Source organism: Eptatretus burgeri, chromosome 5, assembly GCF_056783735.1.
Source record: "Eptatretus burgeri isolate ZD-2024b chromosome 5, Ebu_testis_v1, whole genome shotgun sequence".
Classification (NCBI taxonomy): domain Eukaryota; kingdom Metazoa; phylum Chordata; class Myxini; order Myxiniformes; family Myxinidae; genus Eptatretus; species Eptatretus burgeri.
In genome coordinates this window covers 58,586,576-58,607,839 of record NC_140965.1, presented here as the reverse complement: position 1 = coordinate 58,607,839, position 21,264 = coordinate 58,586,576, and the positions used below count along the sequence as shown (strand labels likewise).

Here is a 21,264-nt window from a genome sequence, read left to right as displayed (position 1 = left end):
TGTGCGAGGAATCTGTGAGGGGGTAGAGCATCACCTGTGGACAGGTGATTCTCGTCCCGCTTACAGGGGAATTCGCGCATTACGTTCATCCAAGCCCATCCCTCGGAGCACTGCAGTTCGAGCAGAGAGTGGTAGGCTCTTGACAGAGGAGTCTGAAGTGAAGGCCCGCTGGGCCGGTTACTTTGAGCGGTTGTACCAGGCTGATCCCCCAGCTGTCGAGTTGGACGTCAAGGGTGTTACAATCCCTATTGCTGACCCTCGAATCAACTGTGGTCCACCATCGCTTGTGGAAACACGGGCTGCGGTGAACCAGTTGAAACGGGGCAAAGCTCCAGGGATCTGTGGCATCCATGCTGAACTTCTCAAGGCTGGTGGAAATGCTGCACTCGCGTCGTTGCATGCAGTTTTGTGCTCTGCCTGGAACACAGGCATCATCCCAACTGACTGGAAGAGGGGCCTTGTTGTCCCTCTCTGGAAAGGGAAGGGTGATCGCCAAGACTGCAACAACTACCGAGGGGTGACGCTGCTCTCAGTGCCGGGCAAGGTCTTTGCTCGGATAATTCTTGATAGGGTTCGCCACCATCTGCTTGAGCACCAGCGTCCAGAGCAGTCAGGCTTTACACCAAAGAGGTCAACGATTGACCGTATCCTTGCTCTTCGTGTCCTCACTGAACGCAGACGAGAGTTTCGGCAGGGGCTGCTTGCAGCCTATGTTGATCTCTGTAAAGCGTTCGATTCAGTGAATCGGGATGTCCTCTGGAGGATTCTTGGTCTTCGTGGGGTGCCACTGAAACTGATCGATCTGATGTCTGAACTCTACTCTGGTACTGAGAGTGCTGTGAAGTGTGGTGGTACCGCCTCTGACTTATTTCCAGTTGTTACTGGAGTTCGTCAGGGATGTGTACTTGCCCCCACACTTTTCAGCACTTGTATGGACTGGATTTTTGGGAGGATGTCGGAGAGATCAAGTTGCGGTGCATCGTTTGGCAATGTCAAGATCTCGGACCTTGATTTTGCAGATGATGCAGTCATCTTTGCGGAGACTTTAGACATCCTCTTGGGGGCCCTCGAGGTGCTGAATGAGGAGTCGGAGCCGTTGGGATTACGGATTTCTTGGGTCAAAACAAAGATCCAGGCTTTCGGTGACATCTTGGATGCTGCTGTCCTGTCTGTGTCTGTTTGTGGTGAGGATGTTGAGGTCGTGGATAGATTCACTTACCTTGGCAGTGATATTCATGTCTCCGCAGGTTGTGAGCCGGAGGTCAATAGACGTCTGGGTCGGGCCTGGGGAGTCATGGATTCACTGGATCATGGGGTGTGGCGCTGCCGGTACCTGTGCGGGAGGACGAAAGTCCGAGTCTTCAGGTCCTTGGTACTTCCAGTCTTGCTCTATGGGTGCGAGACTTGGACTTTGACCAAGGATCTGAGACGGAGACTTAATTCCTTTGGTACCAGGTCTCTTCGGAGAATCCTTGGCTATCGCTGGTCGGATTTTGTGTCCAACGAGCGGTTGCTGAGAGAGACTCGGATGAGATTTGTTACCTGCATAGTCCGTGAGCGTCAGCTGCGGCTGTATGGACATGTGGCTCGTTTTCCTGACGCTGATCCTGCTCACCAGATTCTCTCAGCGAGGGAGTCTCATGAGTGGAGGAGGCCAGTGGGCCGACCACGTGCCTCATGGTTGCAGCAGGTTGACCATCATCTCAAGGAGATGGGGATGGGCCTGGCATCTGCCTGGGGGATGGCCAGACGGAGGCCCCCGGAGTACCGGCGGAAAGTGGACGCAGCGACGCGCTGTTCTGGCACATGCTCCCATACCTGACCCTTCATGTAAAGCAGACAAGAATTGACCGCGTTATGACAAAAACCGCATATTTTTCAAGGTTGTGACCCCCCTGACCTTTGACCCCTAACCGGTAACAAGAGTATGGGCGTCATTGTGTCATATTGCATATCACGAGATGAGGTGTTGAATTCTGAACATTTTGGCGTTAGTTGCATGCAAATTGAATAAAAATTGACCGTGTTATCATAAAAAGACGATTTTGACCTTTTCGTGACCTTGACCTTTGACCCGAACGATCCCAAAATCTAATCGAATGCTTCCTGGCTAATAACCAATCATCCCACCAAATTTCATGCAATTCGGTTTAATACTTTTTGAGTTATATGAATCACAACATTACAAATAAATAAATAAATAAATAAATACACGCCGACCAAAACATAACCTTTCGCAGAATGCGAAGGTAAATATCAATCTTTACAATTTTCTCATTTTCCCCGAAGCCGGGTGGTGGCCATATTGGATTTCCATGATTTCAGGACTTTCTCCCAGGAGGATCCCTTTGGACTTTTTTTCTGTCACTGAGGACATATCCAGGAATCAAAATCTGTTGAGTTTGCATTTGTTGAAATTTGTGGGAGGTTGACCAAATATCTCTACTAAAATGTCTGTACTATTTGACTCCTTTGGATTGAAGATAAACAATATCTTGAAGAAAGGACAATAATTTCAAATTAGCCATTGCAGAGACCTTAACATAGTAATCTAAAGTAGGCTCATCTGATACAGTGATTGTCCAAGCTCGTAAATTGTACAGTGTAATGGGCACCTAAGACTCAGCAGCATTTACATTGAGTTCAGCAGATGTTCGAGGCCATGGTCCCTCAAGTGGGTTGATCAGGGACTTTTCCTTATGGAAGACCATGGCTACTGAGGACAGATTGTAGAGATGCCACTGGCCTTCGCTTGACTGGAGACCGTTGCATACAGCAATGACACAATAGTTACTGCATGTAAGTGCAAACAGTTTAATCACAGCTTTTGTAAGTCATCACAGCACAGCCTTTTCACCTAAACTCTCTGTCTCTCTGAGCACATCCCACACCTACAAAATCAAGTCATTTCCGTTCCCAATGATGTCACTGCCATTTTCCAAACATCTGAATTCTAAACTTGCAAATTCTAAACAAAACAGTGACTTCTCAGCTTCACTCACAGTGGTCATCTCACTTTGGCTCGGTTTCAGAGTTTGGGGATGGAAACTTCTAAAGCACATTACCAATGTCAAAAGTCTTGACATAGACCCTGTCACTCATGTACCAAGACATACACAACGTACACCATGTCACTCATGTGCATTCACAAGCCCCTATCTAATTCCAGTTTAAACCTATCTGCTGCTTCTGCTACCACTACCTTCCCAGGGAGCCCATTCCATACATTAACTACTTTTGACGATTGGTGGAAATGCAGTTGGAAATATTTACATTGAAGATGCCCCTTCAACCGGGAAGTCCTGAAAAAGTTCAATCTTCAATCAACAAGTGTCAAGGATTTACTCAACGAAAATATCAACAAGAAAACAAATTGAGTGAAATCTGAGTACTCCCATCCTTCAGCACCCAGTGATGAAGTCATGCATCACTTGGATATGGCATCGGGGATAAGTGGTGTCCAATAAAAAATATACCCTGAGTTCAAGAATATATATATATATATATATATATATATATATATATATATATATATATATATATATATATATATATATATATATATATTCATATGAAATGGCGCAATAAAGAACAACTAAAACTGAACTGTTCACTGATTAAAATCATGATCAGAGTACCCACCTTTCACACGATCTTGTTCCAAGCATGTAACACGTTCTTCTGATGCAAACTCTTATTTGGGTGGTGTATAGGCAACTGACAGGTCTGTATAGGCCAAAAAAAAAAACCGGGTTTGCATGAATGAAGCAAAAACATACCCACTGCTTTTAAAAATAATTCAAAACACCACACTGCACTGGAAAACGTGGGGACATGAATACTGTGCTGTAAATGGTGAAGACTTGTAATACCCTCCCCCACCTGAAAGCAGCGCAACACGATACACATTGACATAGAGAACTTGGGTCCCCCACCCTCATCCACCCCACCCCCTCCCCCAAGACCATCAGCAAAGATAAAAACACCCCTACACATTAATTGGGGTCATGCTGATCCTCTTTAGCAAGTCTGTATATGTAATTGGCTGAGAACAAACAAACACACACACAAACACTGGTCGATGAATTATCTATAGTAAGGATGACTGAAATCCCCATTAACAGCAGAGAACACATGAGAAAGTTTCAAAAATTCATGCAATTCCGTAATATAGTATCACAGACCTGATGGTTGGAGCCTAGCGGTAGACTATTTGTTGTTTAATGACCTCTTCATCAATTACACTCTTACAAAATATGTGAAATGTCTTATCCACATCATTCTCCCCATTGCAAAAGAAAATGAGAGTTCAAATCAATTGAAGTTTTCCACCATGATCATTCCAACAGGATCAGTTTGTTCGGATTTAAACCTGAATTACATGGATCATGAACTTTCCTTTGTTTTGTTTTGTTATTTTTCTGATGGGATCTTGTGTATTCTTCGCGCTAACAAATTCCGTGGTCACGTACTTAAACACGCACACACACACACACACACACACACACACACACACACACACACACACACACACACACACACACACACACACACACACACACACACACACACACACACACCTCATTCATTATATGGAGCAATATATCTTTGTCATCCTTGTCTACTACCACTTCAACTCAACCTGTATCCTTCCGAGGTCGAAAAAATGAATACCAGCCCAGTAGGCACACGACGTCGGGAATAGGCCGCTTGGTTGTACAACCATATCATGACGGTACAGCCGCAGCGCGATTATCTAAAACTCCTTTTTAAGCCTCATGTGTTTACAGGGTGAGCGCTTTGCCACCTCGTGCCATGGGATTGTGTCTGCCTTTCACTGGAGGAGAGATCTGATTGGCTAATTGCTATTTCCGCATCACGAGCCACCATTTGCAAAGTTTGGTGAAACATGAATTTCAACTGTTTCTGAGTGTGGCAGACAATCCGCTTTAATCTGCAGAAGACTTTAGCTTTTTGAGTTAAAATTATCTTCCGCTGTGATCATTTTTGGTACGTATAAATAAATCGATTTTAAATGTGTCTTAGCTTTTGTTTTTTGACGTTTTCAAGGTCACAGAATCCATGATGTGTTACTGTTACTGGTGTGCTGGAACAAAAAGGGGGGTCATTTTTTCCTTAAACGAGGTATCCGAAAAAAATATATTATATTTACCACGTGAACTACGATAAAAATAAAAAAGAGCTAGATATTAATAATGGTATATAATAATTTTTATGCAGGTGTTCCCTGAGACATGAAAACTATTTCAAGGGTTCCACAAGGGTGAAAAGGTTGAGAAACGCTGGGTTAGAGCGTTGGACTTGGGAGCGTGCATCTGATGATCGAATCCTCCAACACCCGATTTCATAATTCGATTATCACGTTTAGCTGTCGCTGATATGGCCCTGATCGTGTGTACAAATCGACGGTAAATATAATCAAATCATTTTTCCGCGGGCCTGGTGAAAAAAGAAACACCGGTCTGTGGAAAAAAGGGACTCTGTAAAAATGACTTTGGACAAGTTTAATTTGGTTCAGAACCTTTTAAAAATATTTTTCTGGTGTGGATCATGCTTCGGCTGTTCGGGTCCGACGAATTACCGCAATGTAACAAATTTAAAGTTCCACTGCCCTTAAAAAGCCTCAGTTAATATTATTTTTATAATATATTATTTTTTATGTCCTCTTTTAACGAGTAAGGCCTAGCCAAAGGCAAAAGGAAAACAATTGTCAGTTATTGTGCGCCGACAAATGTGAAGTTTTGTCATAAAAAATATTAACCCTTTGGCCGCCGACAAACTGCCGCTTGCAACAAGGAAGCCTTCATTGCAGTAGTTTGTCACTTGGGGAATTGTTCAAGTTTTTTGGTGCACAATTGTTTTCCTTTGGTAAAATGGCCGGTTATCAAAAGACATGAAAATAACTTTATATTATAAAGAATAATATTAAGTCAGGCTTTTTAATGGCAGTGGAACTTAAAATTTGTTACAAGCTGCTTCAAACACTGGTGTACTAAATTGTTTTTATTTTTAAAATAAGGGTGATGTCCAATGCTGTGATGTCCACATACAATTTGTGTGGAAAGAATGGGAAGAGACCTTTCCGGAACCTGAATTTTTATAAAGTTGTCAGAGGTAATGAATTCTGATAAATGACAGTTTATAATGTGCATGACTTGAGCGTAATTCACATTGCAAGTCTTGTTTGATGATCACAAAGCCCAATATATACCAAGTGGAAATTCTTATTATTTTTCAGACAGTACCATCGCCAGTCAGCCAACAGCAACAGAGGTGACTGTGGACACTGCCATATCACAACATTTGAAATATGCCCCTGATCGGCGTGGAGTTGCAGGCAGGAACAAGCCCTCATGTAATAATAAGTAACAGCAACACGCTGTGTCAGCCGTCCACGTCCTTGATTATTAAGAATTTGCAGCATAGTTAATTGTAATGTTGTATGTTGGAAACCCAGCCTAAGTTTACATTGTGAAAATATTTACATGTACTTTTATGCATAATGAAGTTATTTTTTTTTCTTGTGAAATTAAGACAGAAAACACCCAACAAATTAATTTTTTTGTGCTTGGAATTATTTCTGTGAGATGCATTCAAAATTGTGTTCTCATACTTAATGATGTTAGATTTATATTTTTTCTTCGTATGAATCCACACACATAGATATATATTTGGTCTTATTGATTTGCCTGATTATAATTCAGTTTGATATAATTTTATGCACTGTTCAGAACATGTCAAGTATCATCTGTTTAAGCCTTTTTGCACCTCATTCTATTGAAGCCCACTGTAGGACATAACAAGTAAAAATATTTCTAAATTATATATGTATCTCATGGAGAAATTCTATCAGAAAGGTGTTTGACTTCCCAAGTAGGATCCATATTGTACTCTTTTTCCAGTCATTGCTGAATTTCTACCGATTGAATGTCAACTAATATGTCGTATAGCAAAATTTATATGTGGTTCTTCGTCTTATCATAATTCTTACCTGAGGTTGCTTAATTATGAATCTTGAAACAATCTATGTCATCAGTAGCTAAAACTTTAAATTACATTTTATATAAATACAAGTTATCGGTCAATACCTTTTATGCTCCGAATCCCCATAATGTATGCAAGCATATAATTATCAGCAGTTTTACTAACACTGCATGATGATGTTGTGTTACTGAAAGGTGCCTTTGTGTAGTCAATTACATTTGAGAGAGAAGCTCCACAGTTCCTCTTTGGAGCAGAACTTTCTGAATTTGAATTGTTAACTGTGCTTTGCACAAAGTGTATTTGTCAAAAAGGTATTTACGACTTTTACCCATGTGGTATTTCGTTTTATTCCCCATTTTTAGTATATGTTTCTCAATTGCAATGGTATCTACTTTTACTTATTGTACATTTGTATTTGAGTGTGCTTTTTTGGTACGAATAAAGATATTATCTATCTATAATTCCAGCAATGTGTGTGTGTGTGTGTGTGTGTGTGTGTGTGTGTGTGTGTGTGTGTGTGTGTGTGTGTGTGTGTGTGTGTGTGTGTGTGTGTGTGTGTGTGTGACAGCTGTTTCTCGACAACCTCTGGTCCGATCTAATTGAAACTTGCCAGGTATATTGCTGGGACCTGAGGATGTGCCTTTTCAAGGTTTGATATTAATCGGACAAGTGCTTCCCAAGTTATGGCCATTTATTTACCAACCAATGGCAAGACACGTTGTTGCGTGGGCGTGGCCGATGGGGAAGGGAAGCACAGCCACGTTCCCCATTACGGGTTACAATGTACGGGCTTCCAGAGAGTGATGACTTCGTGTATTCTAATAATTTCTCGATTTCTTATGCGCATTTATAGATAAACACAATGGCCCAAGTTATGATCGTTTTCATATTAGACGGTGTATAAATTTCGGGAACATCAGAGTGCTGGTATGCTCTGAACCAGGAAGTAAATTTTTTCTCTCGCTTCTCTTCTCTGTTTGTTTTTCCTTGCCACGACATTGCGAAAAGATAAAATACGTTGGCGCTAATTGAATAATTGGGTATTAAAAATAAATTGCGAATAATCGTAACTGCGAATAATATCGAACTTCCGGGTCACGCACGTACGGGCACGTGAGAGCGAAGAAACGGCCTGTGTGGTTTATTTATTTATTATTATTATTATTATTATTTTATTTTATTTTTTTCTTTTTTTACGGCACGTACTAGTTATTGTTAATACTGCTTGTATATTTTTGCCGCAATCATGCTCTGCGTGATACTTGATAATAAATGATTATGAATTACAGTTGTTTTCAACTTGTGGTCATTATGTGTTACTATGCAACGTTCTGATGTTGCAATACAACTTCAATGTTTTGATAATGGCACCGGTAGAACAGCGGTGCTCCGCTGGCCCCAGACCTATGGGTCGAGGGCTCCATCAAGCTGGAAGCTGAACGGTGTCATGCACTGCAATGTTCGTTTCTTTGGTGTGCAAAGAAAAGGGTAAAAACAAAAACTCCATTTTATGGACGTTGTGATAAAGTTGAAAAACAACGTCATGCTTCAATGTAGTGACAACGTTGAGGTCTGATGTCATGGCTGTTGCAAATACAACTTTCCACTGACCCAATTCTGACGTCAGGATACAAACAGAACACGACGCTGCAACAACGTCAGATTTCAACGTCGTCACATCGTTGAAATCTGACGTCATGGGTGTAGAAAAAACAACTTCCCACTGACCCAATTCTGATGTCGGGATAGAACTGGCAAACGACGTTGCAACAACGTTGTGTGCCTGCTGGGAGTGTACTGGTAAGGGGGACACTGCATCAGCGGCACAGCCGCGTCCCAACCAATAATGCAACGTTTCCCCGTTCTGTCGCCAGGACAATGTGAGCAGCAAATTTGATTGGTTGAGACGCCATACAATTGTGACAACTTCAGAGTAAAAGTCCGGCTAAACTGCAGGTTTTTGGAAGTTCCAACAATTCGATTCGTGTTATAGTGTTCAAAATATAACAATCGATTGAAATTCAGAAGTTCCTCGATCATGGTCACAAAAACTAAATGATAGATCCGGCCTACAAAGAAGGGAGGAGGGATCCGCCTTGCGTGAACTCCGTGTTTCGGTGTATAATACGTTGTCATGGCTTTCATGGGGCACAGTCCCCGGACGCAGGGCCGGATTTACTTGCTTGTGGGCCTTGGGCCAAACCTTATCAGTGCCCCCCCCCCCCAAAAAAAAAAAAAAAATATATATATATATATATATATATATATATATATATATATCAGCCTGGTGTTGGCGCAGTGGTTCGGGCAGCGGCTTGGGATCCAAGAGGTCCTGAGTTCAAGCCCCGTTGGGCCACTGAATTAATACACCAGGGGGTTGACTCAGCCTGTCATCCTTCCGAGGTCGGCGAAATGAGTCCCAGAAAAAACTGGGCCGGTGTATACCCCGGTTAAGATAGGTGTACCATATCCCTGTGTCGTAAGAGGCGACCAGGGTTGCGTCAGGAAGGGCATCCGGCGTAAAACATGTGCCAAATCACGATGCGGATCATACGGACGATCCGCTGTGGCGACCCCTAACGGGAGCAGCTGAAAGAAGAAGAAGAAGAAGATATATATATATATATATATATATATATATATATATATATATATATATATATATATATATATATATATATATATATATATATATATATATATATATATATATATATATATATATATATATATATATATAGTAGACTAGGCGTAAGTCGTCACCATCGGGACCGAGAAAAAAGTGACGACTTAGAAATGTGACGACTTACGCGTATGCAAACATTCATGATGACTGTGGGGTGAAGGATGAAGTCGCATGTGGCCTGGACACATATGTGTGAGAGCCGGCTATTGTACCAAAAGGAAAACACAATCCTCGGGGCATAGGTGGGGGTGAGTTGATGAGTTGCAACGTGATCAAGCAAAGATGGAATTCATGAATCAGTTTATAAAAAGTAAAGATAATGAACAACTCTGTAAGACAACTCGTATACCATCGGTGATGGTATGGTGACAAATTACATGACAAACAGTCATCGTGGTGATGATTACCACTCAATGCCTATGTGTAAGTGAGTGCGGTAATGTACAAAACAAGCCAATATAAAACCATGATCGGACTTCAACACTAAGCTCGATCGATCCTTTACTTCTTCGCGAAGTAATCCGTTATGTTTGACTGCCTCAAACTCTTGGGCATCTGGTGCATGAGAAAGGATTCAAACCGGTCATTGTATTCCATGATGTTGGCTGGGCAATCCTCCACTGAAAGACAGTATCGGCCGAATCGGCCGAAACCGAATATTTGGCTGAGCCGACATTTGCCGAAACCAGATGATGAGCGCGTCATCGACATCTTCAAAGGACACACATTTCACACTTCCCACCGGCCTCACGATCTTCTCCACTTGTCCAAATATCTTGCCCTTATTCTTCAAGATATCGTTCAATGTCTGCCGTTTGATGTCCAACTTCTCAGCTATGTCTGTTTTCTCCATCAGTGGATTTTCCTCGCAAAACTGGATAATGTCGTATTTTTCTTGGTAGGTTTTAGTTGTAAGCTTACGCTTAGTCGCCATTGTCCTGCCTGCAGTGCGATCAATGTGTGTACGCAGTTATACACCAATGACGGTATACACCAATGGCGGTGTACACCAATGAGCGAGCATCACGATTCCATGAAATCGGGCTTCTCACGGGGCAGGAGTTCCATGTGACGAGTTAGGAGTGGTAATTTACTTGAGTTTCCATTACGTGGGAATGGACAACATCTGACGACTTAGACGAAGTGACGACTTAGAGATGACGACTTACAGAGGGATGACCCTTTATTCAAAGGGATTTAACATGAGATAAATTCGGGACTTTTTGACGCTGCCGACTTAGGCGAAGTAACGAGTTACACACTGCCGACTTACACCTAGTCTACTGTGTGTATATATATATATATATATATATATATATATATATATATATATATATATATATGTATGTATATAGATATGTATATATATATATGTATATATATATATATATGTATATATATATATATATGTATATATATATATATATATGTATATATATATATATATATATATATATATATATATATGTATATATATATATATATGTATATATATATATATATATGTATATATATATATATATATATATATATATGTATATATATATATATATATATGTATATATATATATATATATGTATATATATGTATATATATATATATATATATGTATATATATATATATATATGTATATATATATATATATATATATATATATATATATATATATGTATATATATATATATATATATGTATATATATATATATATATATATATATATATATATATATATATATATATATATATATGTATATATATATATATATATATATATATATATATATATATATATATATATATATGTATGTATATATATATATATATGTATATATATATATATATATATGTATATATATATATATATATGTATATATATATATATATATATATATATATATATATATATATATATATATATATATATATATATATATATATATATATGTATATATATATATATATATGTATATGTATATATATATATATATATATATATATGTATATATATATATATATATATATATATATATATATATATATATATATATATATATATATATATATATATATATATATATATATATATATATCGTAATACTGTAATGTAAAAAAAGGATTATAACATAATGTCACACATCAATAATTTTAAATCAAATTAGTTCCATATCAAGTCCATCAAAGTAAATCAAGTTCCATATCATGAACATCTTACACATAGGAATAATGGAAAAATACAATGAAACTGAAGCATAATAAATTTTGCAAGCACAACTATGTGAAGTTCAAAGTGACATTTTTCTGCTTTTTTCTATGGCAAACTTGTCAATTATACTGTTTGTGTCAAGGGATTGTAGGACAGATTCAATGCATATTAATGAAAGTCAGTTTAATCTGGTTTGTCCCAAAGTTGATCTCAGGTGATTCTTCACCCTAGATAGAGTAGAGAAAGACCTCTCTCCTTGACAGTTTGAAATTGGGATGGTAAGGAACATTCTTACCAAGATACTGATGTTTGGAAAGGTAGTTGTCAATTACCACCTTTAGACCTCAACAAAGTGGAAATGTTTGTCACTGACCTGTCAGATTCAGAAGACAAAATGTCTTTAAACTGCAAAAACTCATCTAAAACAGATGCTTCCAGGTAACTGGAATAGTTACTGACAAGGAGTTCCAGTTGAGCTTTGAGGTCATCATAGTTCATAAAAAAAGGTTGTCAGCTTTGGAAGTGATTGGAGTTGTGCAGCTTTGGTTTCTTTTAACTTTCTCTTTTGTGAGCCACTCATATATTTCTTCTGGGACGACATAATAATATATTTCATGAGAATCCCCAAGATTCCAAGAATAATCTGTAAGCATAAAGTAATAATAAATTAGTTCAAGTCTAGTATAAGAGATACCAATATCACAAAATAAGAACACAAAAACACACGTAATATAACAATGATGTAAACTAAATACAACACGTAATGTTGTATTTCTACAGATAGATAGATAGATAGATAGAAAGATAGATAGTGGGAAACGGGCATTTAAAATTGTACTGTTATATTTTTTCGTTACCTTATTTTATTTTATTCATTTTACTATAGGGCCTACTAGCCTACTCCTTGGTCGATCAGAGAACCCACAAGTCCTTGGTGGGCCCCCAGTTACTGGTGGGCCCTAGGCCAATGGCCTATGTTGCCTATTGGAAAATCCGGCCCTGCCCGGACGTAAAGATTAAGATAAACATCAACGTTTCAATCAATTCTGTCCAACGTACCGTTAGATTTTTAAACAGTCGCTATTCAACTGAAAGAAGTTTGGAGGAAACTCGACGTGATTGAGGCACTATGCTTACATAGTGTCTCCTTCAGATGAATGGAAAAGAGCAGTCTCGACTTGATAGGCCTCTAGGTAAGTGGCAACGATCTTCAGATAACAAAGTTGCTTCCTGCTTACCTGAGTCTTTACGCATGAATGATGAAGGTTGAAGGATGGAAGTTGTAGCGATTTACCTTTCCCCCCTCCCCAAGGGGGTGTTCCGCCTCGGGGCACGTCCGTGTTTAGGTGTAGGCTACATCCTGTTAAGATACCTATTAAAGGGCGACGCTGTTCCAAATCCAAGGACGCTTCTCATCACAATAACAACACCAATGATTAAAAAAGCATAACATTAATGTTATTAAAAAAACAATACCCCCCCCCTGCCCCCCTCCCCAAGGGGTTTGTGTTCATTGAGAATCTTAAGCTTTTGTAAAACCAACAGGTTTATTCCCTGAACCACAAACAAATAAAAAGAACCATGGAATGGTGGAATCACGACAGAGATGATGATGGCAAGATGGGAGGGAAGGAAGGGAATGCAATTGATAAATAATTAATTATATACAGTGAGGTAAAAAGTGAATCTAAATAAATATAAGGAGCCTCACTCTGGACTCTTTCACAGACGGAAAAGGGACAAAAACCGGGTGGCTTCACCTGCTGTGGACGAGGAGGCAATGGTGAGAGGAACAGTTGATAAGGGGACGAATAAGCAATGAGATGAGGAGACTGGCAGGACAACAAACATGCACAGGTAGAGCCAGGCAGGTAGATGATCTACTTCACCAGCTCTCCTTAAGCAAGCTCTCCTCAGTCCATAATGTCAAATTCTCTCTGTCTCCCTCTCCCTCTCCCTCTCCCCCTCCCTCTCCCCCTCTCCTCCCCCTCCCTCTCCCCCTCCCCTCCCCCTCCCTCTCCCCCTCCCCTCCCCTCCCCTCCCCTCCCCTCCCCTCCCCTCCCCTCCCCTCCCCTCCCCTCCCCCTCCCCTCCCCTCCCCTCCCCTCCCCTCCCCTCCCCTCCCTCCCTCCCCTCCCTCTCACCTCCCCCTCCCCTCCCCTCCCTCTCACCTCCCCCCTCCCTCTCCCCTCCCCCTCCCTCTCCCTCTCTCTCTCCCTCGCCCCCTGCTGGCTGTTGGTGAGTCGAGTGGAGTGTCATGGCGGCTGTGTGGTCTTGGTGAGCTGTGATCTGCTCTGTTTTTTTCGCCTTTCTATCCCCTTTCGCATCGTTTTTCACCTCCCTTCCTTTGTTTCCCTCAACGCATCGTTATTTGTGCCCCCTCCCTCCTTCCCTCCTCTCTTCGTTCGACCTCGCGATCCGGCCTTCCCTCGCGCCGTCGTCACCCCACCCCACCCATATGTCCTTGTTATTTCACGATTTGGCCTTCAGTACATCTCTCCCCCTCCCCATCCCCCTGTTTCCTCCTCGCATACCTTTTCCCCGAGATAGAGAGAGAAAGAGCCCACAGCTTCTTGTGGATAGCTTTTAGTTGGCGGCCCATCCCGGGCCTTCAACTGATCGTTTTTTTTCCTCACTGTAGCTGTGTTTATTTCCTTTGGAAACCTGTCTCAGCTCGTATTTAATTACTGCACGAGAGCAATCGCCCCTCCTCCCCCTTCCTAAATATGACTTCGCATTCCCGTTATTCGGCATTTGAAGCATTAACAAGAAAACATGGCGTCGTCTGTGTCACACCCGACAACGTCAGCGTCGAGGATCTCGTTATCGCTCCGGGAAACATAGTCGGTACTAACAAAGTTCGTGCAGCCTCGCGAATGAACAAACGTGTGGTAATCTTCATGTCTGAGACAGAACTGGTTCATGAAATCGTATCGACCGGACTATCAACAGATGACGGACATTTCGTGCTCGTCTCCCCTCTCGACACACCGGCCCTGAAGATCATTATCTCGAACGCTCCTCCTTTCCTGAAAAATCAGACGCTGATCTCCGAACTATCTCGTTATGGTATTGTGGTTTCTCAAATCACCATGTTACCTTTACGGGCCAGGACGATCGGACGAAGCATGTGATGTCTTTTCGGAGACAAGCTTATGTGGTACTTCCTCCCTCTAACGCTGAAAGAACCTTGAACATTGTTTTAAAACTCAAAATTGATAATCATGATTACCAAGTCTACGTAACCACTGACACCTTGAAATGTTTCGAATGTGGTAATTTCGGACACTTGAAACGATCTTGCCCAAAGTCAACCTCGTCGAACAATGAAACAAACCTCGTCAACAAGAATACGTCTTCTTCTTCTTCTTCCTCGCCTGTGAAGGAAGCGAATCTCGTGTCCGGTAATAACGCCCAGTCCTCCCAACCCGATAGTCCAAACAGCAAAACGAATGTTTGTGATGGTTTCACTGTCGTTCCATCAAGAAAGAGAAAGACTTTACCTGATGGTCATTTAACCCAGAATAAGGCAGCCTTTACAAACGAGGAATCTGTCGGTAATGTTCCTGCAGTTGTGAATGACGTCACTCTACAATGTTTACCCGGAATGGACCCGGACCCCGGTACCTACGACCAACAAGTTCAGCCTACTTGCCGGTGAGGACAGAGACATCTCCCTTACAGAGACCACTTTACCTGTTATTGCAGTAAACAAAACTGTTTCACTCGTTAAAAACTCTCCCATTGGAAAGTCCATTGACAGTGATACACAGACCACCAGTTATGATCCTGCTGTCACTTTGGTAAATGTTAACCCTGAATCCTTGTCAGCAGGAAATAGCGAAACAAATGTTAACCCTAAATCCTTGTCAGCGGGAAATAGTGAAACAAATGTTAACCCTGTTACTGCTCCCAGTCCATCACGTGGTGAAGCTGATAACGCAGGAATTGTTAAAATGGATGTTTTACGAGAGACCCCAAAAGTATTATACATTTCCACGCCGTTGGAGGTCGATAACACTGTTACGGTCGAGGGAAGCGAGATCGCTAATGGTGTTTCTGTTTCATCAAATCCCCCGATTATTTCCATTACTTCACCAGGAGATGTTTCCACAATGGAAGAGCACATGGACGTGGTTGTGGTGTACTGAATAGAAGATGCTTAGCAGGCAGACACGATGCGGAGGAACAGTCGAGCCGGGCTGTGGTGCACAAGCGCGAGCGCGAGCGTACTCTGCCCGTGGCTCTCCTTTATTGCGTATTAGCACGCTCACGAGCCGGACGACTCCAGCATTACTACAACGCCTCAGGCGGCGCGCACACCTTATATCCCTTGCCGACCCGATGACCACGCCGACCCCTTGTCCCATCATCACGCCCATCATGACTCATCATCATGCCCCACCCTGCATGCCCGCAGGCCACACCACACTCCTCCCTCCTAAAACTATGATTATGAAATGATCACCATCATAATAAGCATAACCAACACGAAGGACTTCGGTATAATAATTATGAAAATAAAATGAAAACAGTGAAGTATAACAGCACACCACATCATATAATGCGTGAAAGCGAGTTAATGGAGCTGCCACGGCCAGATTCCGAAGACACAGCACCTCCCAAACTCTGGCCGCGTTACCGATATGAAGCAGCAAGGCGAAAAGCACAGCAGCCCTACCCAGCGGAAACGCCCACAGGCGGCTCATGCTAACATGGCCCTCGCCGAGACCGTGGCGATCTCTCGCGCCAACCTCCCCCGGCACCATCAAACGCCTCCGGCCCACTCCCCCGAGGCAGACCCGATGTAGATAAACATTCAGAGGCCGGAAGCCCGCTGTCTGGAAGCCGTGGCGCCAGCGCCAGCCTTGATCGACCTTGGCCGGGGGCGCTGAACAGCGCCGCTGGCTGTACGCACTTAATGCTCCAAAACAACCCACGCACCACAATCAGTTGAGACGCCAACGCCTGTCTAACCGGCCTCGAGCGAACACAGAGAGCTGCGCTCGCACCCAGAGGTGGGGGTAACACCGACCAGCGCACAAGTCTTGGTTCCGAGTCGATCTCCGAGACCCACACGGCAGTTAGACGGTAGCAATTCCATTTAAACCACACTTCAATCATAGGCTCGTTATAAATCACTACGAACATCATTCGAAGCATTGCAAACTCATTTTTCCGTACAGCGCGGTCTTTTGATAAAATCCCAGCACATGACCAAGCAACTACCTGCGGCCCGGGACAATGGAAGGCCAACCCAACCTTTTTATTCGCCACCACCGCTCCCAAAGCCCCCACATCACATTGATCATAATACAAATCCCATTGACTGATCTCCGCTAAACCCACTCTCACACGGGAACTGCTGGCATTTATTTCAACAACGTTAAACTGCATCACTAGAGCAAGGAAAAACACATATGCCATGAACAACAACCCACAACCCACATCACGAGTCCGTTTCTTGGTTGTCGACTCGATGTTGTGACTCGCGACTCCCTTTAACGCCACGGGCTCACCGCAACCTGTCGCAGCTGCCCGAACAACACCGGTGCGCATTGCCTCATGAACGCTGCAGAAACGCGGGAACTCATCGCGAGAGCTGATACGGCTCTCGCCGCTCCCAAACCGCACATCACCGCCGCAGGCAGCAACGAACGGTCGCTCCCGTTGCATCGACGCGGCCCCCGCCGCCAGAGCCTCGCCCTGGGTACTCGACGAAGGCCTCGAAGAGAGCACTGGCACATCTGGAGGTACGAACCGGAGATCCAGTCCGAGGTGCGCCAGCCAGTCCCGACCCAAAAGGGCGGGCCCCTCCCCTCGTACAACGAACACCGAGAGCCGGGCGCGTCGACCTCGGTAGCGCACTGAGACGTCGGCCCTCGCAAGCGGTGCAATCGCTTCACCGGTGTACGTGTACAGCGATAAGGCCGTTTTGACCAGGCGAATACCGCGAAGACCACGAGCCGCCTGCTCACCCATGACCGACACCGCAGCCCCGGTATCCACGCAAAACACGGTCGGTTCGCCATTCACTTCGACCTCCACCGTGAAAGGCGTCATCATCTCCGAACCAACGGAAAACAGACTCAACCGTGGTTGCATCTCCCGCTCCGGCTCGCCGGCATCGTCATGCCCCGGTTGCAGGCCGATCTCTAGGTCACTGGGGTCCTCCCACACCTCGTCATCCAAGACCCCAACGGAGGCCCCCGCCATCCGACACACATGCTTCAAATGTCCCACCTTGTGACAATGCAAACACACGGTGTTCTTATACGGGCACATTTGTCGCAGGTGCGGACCCCCACACCCCCAGCACCCCCGGAAAGCCCCTTCGCTCCCGGTGCGACTGCTGCGGCAGACACCGCACTCCCGGTGCGAGTGTGGTGTAGCCTGCGGGCATGCAGGGCGGGGCATGATGATGATGCATGATGGGCGTGATGATGGGAGGAGGGGTCGGTGTGGTCATCGGGTCGGCAAGGGATATAAGGTGTGCGCGCCCTCGTCCCGCACCGCCAGGCGCGCGTGCAACCTGCGGCACTTGAGCCATCGCGCGGACTTCGGGCTGCGCGACCTGCGGCACTTGTGCGGTCACCGCGTGGACCTCGGGATTAGCCGACATGCCCCAGCTGGAGCTACTCATTAAGTCCTGGCCAGCAATGGTGCGGACATCCGTGAGTGTCTGCTCGACAGATGAAGCAGTCGCGACCGCCGAGTCGAATGTGATGTCGGTCAACCGCAGGATGGCTGCTACCATCTTTGCGTCTCACAGACCAGAAATAAAACGATCTCTGAGCCGTGCCGGACGCTCCTCTGTTGTGAATTTGCACGGCACAGCCGAATGCTTCACCCGTGCTACGAAGTCTGCAACGCGCTTCTCGCCACCCTTAGCGAGGTGATCGAACTGGAACCGCGCGAGATGTAACGACTTCTCTGGCACCAAGTGGGTTTTCATTTTCGCCACGATGTCCTGAAACGATAGCCCGTCATCACTGGGCCTATTTGGAGCCACCAAATCACTCAGCAGCCGGTAGTGCTCCGTTGATAGTGAGGCGAGCAAGATCGCCTTGCGTTTCTCTTCATCCTCTACATCATTCGCGCGAAAGTAGCAACCTAACTGTTCAGAAAACAACTCGAACTCATCTCCCCCGAACACGGGTACGCGTCCGTGCGCCATGCCCCGATCTTCTGCCATGCTCGTGCTGGCGAGACCCTTGGCTCCGTAGCTTGGAACCGCACGGGTTACTTGCCGCCCTGCACACGCCGATCCGAAGATCCTCGTCAGCCAACTGTGGTGTACTGAATAGAAGATACTTAGCAGGCAGACACGATGCGGAGGAACAGTCGAGCCGGGCTGTGGTGCACAAGCGCGAGCGCGAGCGTACTCTGCCCGTGGCTCGCCTTTATTGCGTATTAGCACGCTCACGAGCCGGACGACTCCAGCATTACTACAACGCCTCAGGCGGCGCGCACACCTTATATCCCTTGCCAACCCGATGACCACGCCGACCCCTCCTCCCATCATCACGCCCATCATGCATCATCATCATGCCCCGCCCTGCATGCCCGCAGGCTACACCACACTGGTAACCAGTCCAGATCCGTGTATCAATAGTGACGACAGTATCGATATGCAGGACAGTACAAGCTTGTGTGACTCGGAAACTAAAACCGACTCTGACGAATCTGACCTGGAGGAAGCAAACAGGAACAGTCAGGTGGAAACGGTGGAGAAGCTGACCAGTCAAGGTCCTACCCCCCCCCCTCCTGAACAAATAAGACTCTTCTTACTAAATGCATACAGGAAACGCAATATAAACCTGACGGAATACTTTCCAGATCTACCGTCCTTCCTTGAGTGTGCTCAGGCTATCGTACGAAAGCCTGACTTATTCGGTTTCCACCAGACACACTGTCACTGCTTAAAAAAACTGATTGCCAAGGTGAAAAGGGATCCTAATTAATTATCCCGCTTCTGATCCTATTCTTCGAAGCTATTATTTTCCTCATGGCCAGTTTCAAGATTGGAACAATAAATGTTAATGGTGGTGGGAGTCCGCTCCACAAGATCCAAATGAAACAGTTGGTAGAGGTCAACGGTCTCGACATAGCTTTGTTACAAGAGACCTATGCTGTCTGATCTGTTCAGGCTCAGTGGCGACTATTTATGGACAAGGAATGTTTCTTCAGTTACAACTCCACGTCGAAGGCAGGCATCATGTTTGTCTTAGGGAAACATTTCCATCTGTCCTGCCTTAAATTTATGAGTATTATTGATGGACACCTTGCCTCCGTGACCTTCTCTATCAATCAGGTCAAGTTCACAATTCTCAATGTGTACGCTCCAAGCAAAAATGACGAGCGGATCTCCTTTTTTGCCGAACTGAGAAAATTCCTGCAAACACTGGATTTGCAGACTTGTCTAATTATTGGTGGCGATTTTAACTGTACTGTTAATGCTTCATTTGACCGGAACGGGCCGGAACCCCAACCATGTACCGCAAAACTTTTTGCAAACATCATTGCGAAATATAATCTTCATGATATTTGGCGCGTGCAGCACCCTTCTGATCGGTCTTGTACATGGTGTCGTTGTTTAAACAACCACATCTCACTTGCGAGGCTTGATCGCATCTCTGCAAATTCTCATTTATTACATGGAGTTTATAAATCCGATGTCGTGCCTTCTGGTTTCTCTGACCATTCCCTAGCTCGAGTCTTTATTCAACTCTCTAAACCATGTCCAGGGAGCTCTCACTGGAAATTCAATAACAGTTTACTAGAAAACCTCAACTTCATTTCGGCCTTTGAATCCTTCTGGACGGCTCTCCTAGAACAGAAGCTCAGCTGTTCCGTTAACCCTTTGATATGGAGGGATTTAGTAAAAACCCAAATTAATGGGTTCTGTCAACAGTATCGTTTTTTTCTCAACAAGGGCTGACCATGAAGTTAAGAAAATATTACAGTTCGAGATTTTACAACTCCAACGAGTCATCGGACAAAATAATAGCAACATACAAAAAACCTTAACTGAGAAACATTCCTTATTAAAGGAAATAACCGAGAGGAATGCACGTGGTGCCTGAGTTCGGATGAGGGTGCGACACCTGAATGAGGCAGACGTACCAACCAAGTACTTCTTTTCCTTAGAGAAACGTCTTCCCAGTAAACAGCTTTCTCAGCTGTGATTGGCAGATTCATCCATTACCTTTACACAATCAGAAATCAAACCTTTCGTGAAGGAATACTTTTCGAAAATATATTCAATGGAACAAATAAATCCTGTCAGTGTCACCTCTATCTCCGTAGGCCTGCCAGTGTTGTGTGAAGATGGGCGTTCCCAACTGGAAAGACCCATCACCTTGGAT

The 21,264-nt window shown here is 43.9% G+C and overlaps 1 long non-coding RNA gene across 1 annotated transcript in view; it reads right to left on the bottom strand.

Moving 5' to 3' along the window:
* The window catches only part of LOC147026505 (uncharacterized), a 43,733-nt gene extending 39,871 nt beyond the window's left edge, over positions 1–3,862 (bottom strand). The window contains exon 1 of the long non-coding RNA XR_015057931.1: positions 3,643–3,862. This is a non-coding gene — a long non-coding RNA (uncharacterized LOC147026505). The remainder of the gene's footprint in view (positions 1–3,642) is intronic.
* Positions 3,863–21,264: the final 17,402 nt, after the last annotated feature.